Below are 7902 nucleotides of genomic sequence, written 5' to 3'. Positions count from 1 at the left end.
GGAGGGTCTTGTCTTTTATTCTTGTTGAGGGGAGGGTCTTGTCTTTTTATTCTATGTTGAGGGGAGGGTCTTGTCTTTTATTCTTTGTTGAGGGGAGGGTCTTGTCTTTTTATTCTTTGTTGAGGGGAGGGTCTTGTCTTTTTATTCTTTGTTGAGGGGAGGGTCTTGTCTTTTTATTCTATGTTGAGGGGAGGGTCTTGTCGGTCTTGTCTTTTTATTCTATGTTGAGGGGAGGGTCTTGTCTTTTATTCTTTGTTGAGGGGAGGGTCTTGTCTTTTATTCTTTGTTGAGGGGAGGGTCTTGTCTTTTTATTCTTTGTTGAGGGGAGGGTCTTGTCTTTTATTCTTTGTTGAGGGGAGGGTCTTGTCTTTTTATTCTTTGTTGAGGGGAGGGTCTTGTCTTTTATTCTTTGTTGAGGGGAGGGTCTTGTCTTTTATTCTTTGTTGAGGGGAGGGTCTTGTCTTTTATTCTTTGTTGAGGGGAGGGTCTTGTCTTTTATTCTTTGTTGAGGGGAGGGTCTTGTCTTTTTATTCTTTGTTGAGGGGAGGGTCTTGTCTTTTTATTCTATGTTGAGGGGAGGGTCTTGTCTTTTATTCTTTGTTGAGGGGAGGGTCTTGTCTTTTTATTCTTTGTTGAGGGGAGGGTCTTGTCTTTTATTCTTTGTTGAGGGGAGGGTCTTGTCTTTTTATTCTATGTTGAGGGGGGGGTCTTGTCTTTTTATTCTTGTTGAGGGGGGGGGGTCTTGTCTTTTTATTCTTTGTTGAGGGGAGGGTCTTGTCTTTTTATTCTTTGTTGAGGGGAGGGTCTTGTCTTTTTATTCTTGTTGAGGGGAGGGTCTTGTCTTTTTATTCTTGTTGAGGGGAGGGTCTTGTCTTTTTATTCTTGTTGAGGGGAGGGTCTTGTCTTTTTATTCTTGTTGAGGGGAGGGTCTTGTCTTTTATTCTTTGTTGTCTTTTTATTCTTTGTTGAGGGGGGGGGTCTTGTCTTTTTATTCTTGTTGAGGGGAGGGGTCTTGTCTTTTTATTCTTGTTGAGGGGAGGGTCTTGTCTTTTTATTCTTTGTTGAGGGGAGGGTCTTGTCTTTTTATTCTTGTTGAGGGGAGGGTCTTGTCTTTTTATTCTTTGTTGAGGGGAGGGTCTTGTCTTTTATTCTTTGTTGAGGGGAGGGTCTTGTCTTTTTATTCTTTGTTGAGGGGAGGGTCTTGTCTTTTTATTCTATGTTGAGGGGAGGGTCTTGTCTTTTATTCTTTGTTGAGGGGAGGGTCTTGTCTTTTTATTCTTTGTTGAGGGGAGGGTCTTGTCTTTTATTCTTTGTTGAGGGGAGGGTCTTGTCTTTTTATTCTTTGTTGAGGGGAGGGTCTTGTCTTTTTATTCTTTGTTGAGGGGAGGGTCTTGTCTTTTATTCTTTGTTGAGGGGAGGGTCTTGTCTTTTTATTCTTTGTTGAGGGGAGGGTCTTGTCTTTTATTCTTGTTGAGGGGAGGGTCTTGTCTTTTTATTCTATGTTGAGGGGAGGGTCTTGTCTTTTATTCTTTGTTGAGGGGAGGGTCTTGTCTTTTTATTCTTTGTTGAGGGGAGGGTCTTGTCTTTTTATTCTTTGTTGAGGGGAGGGTCTTGTCTTTTTATTCTATGTTGAGGGGAGGGTCTTGTCTTTTATTCTTTGTTGAGGGGAGGGTCTTGTCTTTTTATTCTTTGTTGAGGGGAGGGTCTTGTCTTTTATTCTTTGTTGAGGGGAGGGTCTTGTCTTTTTATTCTTTGTTGAGGGGAGGGTCTTGTCTTTTTATTCTTTGTTGAGGGGAGGGTCTTGTCTTTTATTCTTTGTTGAGGGGAGGGTCTTGTCTTTTTATTCTATGTTGAGGGGAGGGTCTTGTCTTTTATTCTTTGTTGAGGGGAGGGTCTTGTCTTTTTATTCTTTGTTGAGGGGAGGGTCTTGTCTTTTTATTCTTTGTTGAGGGGAGGGTCTTGTCTTTTTATTCTATGTTGAGGGGAGGGTCTTGTCTTTTATTCTTTGTTGAGGGGAGGGTCTTGTCTTTTTATTCTTTGTTGAGGGGAGGGTCTTGTCTTTTTATTCTTTGTTGAGGGGAGGGTCTTGTCTTTTATTCTTTGTTGAGGGGAGGGTCTTGTCTTTTATTCTTTGTTGAGGGGAGGGTCTTGTCTTTTATTCTTTGTTGAGGGGAGGGTCTTGTCTTTTATTCTTTGTTGAGGGGAGGGTCTTGTCTTTTTATTCTTTGTTGAGGGGAGGGTCTTGTCTTTTATTCTTTGTTGAGGGGAGGGTCTTGTCTTTTTATTCTTTGTTGAGGGGAGGGTCTTGTCTTTTTATTCTTTGTTGAGGGGAGGGTCTTGTCTTTTATTCTTTGTTGAGGGGAGGGTCTTGTCTTTTTATTCTATGTTGAGGGGAGGGTCTTGTCTTTTATTCTTTGTTGAGGGGAGGGTCTTGTCTTTTTATTCTTTGTTGAGGGGAGGGTCTTGTCTTTTTATTCTTTGTTGAGGGGAGGGTCTTGTCTTTTTATTCTATGTTGAGGGGAGGGTCTTGTCTTTTATTCTTTGTTGAGGGGAGGGTCTTGTCTTTTATTCTTTGTTGAGGGGAGGGTCTTGTCTTTTTATTCTTTGTTGAGGGGAGGGTCTTGTCTTTTATTCTTTGTTGAGGGGAGGGTCTTGTCTTTTTATTCTTTGTTGAGGGGGGGGTCTTGTCTTTTTATTCTTTGTTGAGGGGAGGGTCTTGTCTTTTATTCTTTGTTGAGGGGAGGGTCTTGTCTTTTATTCTTTGTTGAGGGGAGGGTCTTGTCTTTTTATTCTTTGTTGAGGGGAGGGTCTTGTCGTTTTATTCTTGTTGAGGGGAGGGTCTTGTCTTTTATTCTTTGTTGAGGGGAGGGTCTTGTCTTTTTATTCTTTGTTGAGGGGGGGGTCTTGTCTTTTTATTCTTGTTGAGGGGGGGGGGGGTCTTGTCTTTTTATTCTTTGTTGAGGGGAGGGTCTTGTCTTTTTATTCTTTGTTGAGGGGAGGGTCTTGTCTTTTTATTCTTGTTGAGGGGAGGGTCTTGTCTTTTTATTCTTGTTGAGGGGAGGGTCTTGTCTTTTATTCTTTGTTGTCTTTTTATTCTTGTTGAGGGTAGGGTCTTGTCTTTTTATTCTTGTTGAGGGGAGGGTCTTGTCTTTTATTCTTTGTTGAGGGGAGGGTCTTGTCTTTTTATTCTTTGTTGGGGGGGGGTCTTGTCTTTTTATTCTTGTTGAGGGGGGGGGGTCTTGTCTTTTTATTCTTTGTTGAGGGGGGGGGGTCTTGTCTTTTTATTCTTGTTGAGGGGAGGGTCTTGTCTTTTTATTCTTTGTTGAGGGGAGGGTCTTGTCTTTTATTCTTTGTTGAGGGGAGGGTCTTGTCTTTTTATTCTTTGTTGAGGGGGGGGTCTTGTCTTTTTATTCTTTGTTGAGGGGAGGGTCTTGTCTTTTATTCTTTGTTGAGGGGAGGGTCTTGTCTTTTTATTCTTTGTTGAGGGGGGGTCTTGTCTTTTATTCTTTGTTGAGGGGAGGGTCTTGTCTTTTATTCTTTGTTGGGGAGGGTCTTGTCTTTTTATTCTTTGTTGAGGGGAGGGTCTTGTCTTTTTATTCTTTGTTGAGGGGAGGGTCTTGTCGTTTTATTCTTGTTGAGGGGAGGGTCTTGTCTTTTTATTCTTTGTTGAGGGAGGGTCTTGTCTTTTTATTCTTTGTTGAGGGGAGGGTCTTGTCTTTTATTCTTTGTTGAGGGGAGGGTCTTGTCTTTTATTCTTTGTTGAGGGGAGGGTCTTGTCTTTTTATTCTTTGTTGAGGGAGGGTCTTGTCTTTTTATTCTTTGTTGAGGGGAGGGTCTTGTCTTTTATTCTTTGTTGAGGGGAGGGTCTTGTCTTTTATTCTTTGTTGAGGGGAGGGTCTTGTCTTTTTATTCTTTGTTGAGGGGAGGGTCTTGTCGTTTTATTCTTGTTGAGGGGAGGGTCTTGTCTTTTATTCTTTGTTGAGGGGAGGGTCTTGTCTTTTTATTCTTTGTTGAGGGGAGGGTCTTGTCTTTTTATTCTTGTTGAGGGGGGGGGTCTTGTCTTTTTATTCTTTGTTGAGGGGAGGGTCTTGTCTTTTTATTCTTTGTTGAGGGGAGGGTCTTGTCGTTTTATTCTTGTTGAGGGGAGGGTCTTGTCTTTTATTCTTTGTTGAGGGGAGGGTCTTGTCTTTTTATTCTTTGTTGAGGGGAGGGTCTTGTCTTTTTATTCTTTGTTGAGGGGAGGGTCTTGTCTTTTTATTCTTGTTGAGGGGAGGGTCTTGTCTTTTATTCTTTGTTGTCTTTTTATTCTTGTTGAGGGTAGGGTCTTGTCTTTTTATTCTTGTTGAGGGGAGGGTCTTGTCTTTTATTCTTTGTTGAGGGGAGGGTCTTGTCTTTTTATTCTTGTTGAGGGGAGGGTCTTGTCTTTTATTCTTTGTTGAGGGGAGGGTCTTGTCTTTTTATTCTTTGTTGAGGGGGGGGTCTTGTCTTTTTATTCTTTGTTGAGGGGAGGGTCTTGTCTTTTTATTCTTGTTGAGGGGAGGGTCTTGTCTTTTTATTCTTGTTGAGGGGAGGGTCTTGTCTTTTTATTCTTGTTGAGGGGAGGGTCTTGTCTTTTATTCTTTGTTGTCTTTTTATTCTTGTTGAGGGTAGGGTCTTGTCTTTTTATTCTTGTTGAGGGGAGGGTCTTGTCTTTTATTCTTTGTTGAGGGGAGGGTCTTGTCTTTTTATTCTTTGTTGAGGGGGGGGTCTTGTCTTTTTATTCTTGTTGAGGGGGGGGGTCTTGTCTTTTTATTCTTTGTTGAGGGGAGGGTCTTGTCTTTTTATTCTTTGTTGAGGGGAGGGTCTTGTCTTTTTATTCTTGTTGAGGGGAGGGTCTTGTCTTTTTATTCTTGTTGAGGGGGGGGTCTTGTCTTTTATTCTTTGTTGTCTTTTTATTCTTGTTGAGGGGGGGGTCTTGTCTTTTTATTCTTTGTTGAGGGGAGGGTCTTGTCTTTTTATTGTTGAGGGGGGGGGTCTTGTCTTTTTATTCTTGTTGAGGGGAGGGTCTTGTCTTTTATTCTTTGTAACTCTACCGCTGCATTAACCCATTTGTGCCCAAATTTTTCTGAATGGTTTCATGCATATAATCGTGTTAATAGTGTCCTATGTGAACATGTTCTGCATTTATTTTCCCAAGGTTTTTTTTTTTCTTTCTTGAAAATCATAATTGAATGTGCGGCAACTATAGTTGCCGGTGGGCAAATATGTTGTATGCACCCCCTCAATGTAAAATATGAATAGGAGGAGAACATTTGGAATTTATCTCAAAATAACTGCTTTCAACAGATCAATCTTTATTCATAAACAAATTTATTATGTATAAAAGTCGAAGAACATTTGATGCAAACCCCAAAAAACTGCATCTAGTTTATAATCTCTTGAATATGAAAACACAACAAACAACAAATCCATTTGCCTTAACCATTGTGCGCTGTTCAGGGTCTTTTTGACCCACATTTCTAACTTTCATTCATGGGGATAACATGGATAATTTGACATGGTTTAGTGTAAGATTTTTGCCCATCTTTTGGAAAATGCTGTTTTAAAAGTAACAAATTATCACTTTAACCAGTAGATGGCTGCAGAGCACCACTATTTGCTATTTGCTTTTTGACTAACTGAAAGACATCTTTTCACAAGTTTTTCCAGTTGTATTCATATCTACATATTATGAAATCACTATTATAACAATAAAAGTTACTTTTTGTCAAAGTTTAGGCACTTTTTGTACTGAAAAAAAAATCTGTTTTTCAGTAATGTTATATTATGATTAGAATCAAATGAATTTGATCAATGGACAAAATTCATCCTCAAAATCAGAAACAACACAGAACACACAGACAGAAATGAAGTGGCACACTTTAAATTTGTAGAATTATATGAACACCAGATGTTTGAAATAAATGATAAACTCTAAAAACTTCAACTTTTCTCTTTGTAACATCCTGATCAGGTTTGATTATAATCATAATGTAACATTATTGAAAAACTGATTTTATTTCAGTACAAAAACTGCTAAACTTTGACAAAAAGTAACTTTTATTGTTATAATTGTGATTTCATTATATGTAGATATGAATCTAACTGGAAAAACTTGTGAAAAGATGTCATTTAGTTCGAAACTTTTAGTACTTTTAGAGCTCTGCAGCCATCTACTGGTTAAAGTGATTATTTTATTTTTTTTACTTTTAAAACTGCATTTTCCAAAATTTGGGCAAAAATCTTACACTAAACTATGTCAAATTATCCATGTTATCCCCATGAATGAAAGTTAGAACTGTGGGTATTTTATAAGGCAATTTTTTTATTATTTTTTTTATTTTATTTTTTTGAGAATTTTTCTTTTCTTTTTTTGAACATTTTGTGGAGTAAAAATGTCCAAATGTGGAGTAAAAACATTAATAAACTGAGTAAAATTACATTTGTTTAAAATATATATATTGTTACAAAATTACATTTTGTTGCCTGGGGTCTCTCAGACCCCAAATAGCCTGACTGTAAACTGCAAACGAACAGCGCACAAGGGTTAAAGTTGTGGAACATAGTGCAGAACAAAGTGCAGCTATAACAGGGCATTGTGTATCAAAAAGTTAAATGAAAATAAATAAATTCAAATAAATAGAATGAAGAAAAAAATATATCTATATAGAGATATCATTTAAAGGGTTAAGTTATGTTTATGCACTAAACAAGACCAATAAACTTGATTTATTAACCTATTAACACAGTATACCCCATTTTCCCATGATTTATGTACTTACAAGGCATTTGCCCACCGGCAACTATAGTTGCCGCTTGGACTTTTGACTAAGTATACAAAAAACTATAGATCTCTTGTAAGATTTGTTTTGTTTGGATGATTCTAGAGACCTTCATGATTATGTAGATATATATATGTCAATAAAAAATACTTATTAGTAACATGAAAATGACCTTTCTTTGGGAGGGTTTGCCTTCGCCCTGCTTCCTGGAAGTAGGGAGGAAGTGAATACCTTTTTTTTTTCTTGAAATCCTTTATTTGGTTGTTTGCTTGCATGTCATTGAGAAATAAAACATGGACAACATCTAGAAAAATACTTACAAAAGGAAAATGACAACTATGCACTGCGGCAACTATAGTTGCCGGTGGGCTTAAATGTTAACATGTGATGTGAATGTACATCGAGTTTCACAGTATTGGGACTGAGGCGCCAGAACTGCAGCTGATAGAATGTGCGCTGTAGCGCGATACTACCATATTTTAGTTTCCATGCTTATTGTGTTTCCACAACAATGTTAGTGAGTAAATCTACTGAAATGGCCACCGTAACATTGGAGTGTGATGTGTAAGATGAGAAAGCAGAGGTTAAGTCGTTTGTAATGGTTGTAAAAAAAAACAATGGCTATCTGAACATCTTTGCCAAGCGCAAACCAGTACAGGGGAGGGTCATGCCATTTTGGAGGGTCATAGAAAAATGTATTGCTGGCGAAGGGAGGGTCAAGTCTATTTTGACTATAGATCTCAAAACTCCTCCGGTAGCCCCTTAAAGGGGTGGTATAATGCCGCAGAAAACAGCAACATTACACACTAACTAAAGTTAGAAAAGTGAAATCATAATCAACCACCCCTTTAAATATTTTTTTTTTATGATATATGAAAGTCCTAAAGAAAATCTCCTGAAGAATGTCCTGAAAGTCTTAAAGGGGTCATATAATGTCATTTTTGTACAAGCTAATATGATTCTTTAGGGTCTAAATTAAAAGTTTGTAATATACTTTAATTAAAAATTCTCATTAGTATTGTAAGAAAACACTCATTTTACCTGGCAAAACCAGCTTTATACTGACCCACTTTAATAAAGCAATCTGGTGAGAAATGATTTG

Source organism: Abramis brama (genome assembly GCF_963993115.1).
Source record: "Abramis brama genome assembly, chromosome: 2".
Taxonomy (NCBI): Eukaryota; Metazoa; Chordata; class Actinopteri; order Cypriniformes; family Leuciscidae; genus Abramis; species Abramis brama.
Note: the sequence above shows the minus strand (reverse complement) of the source record.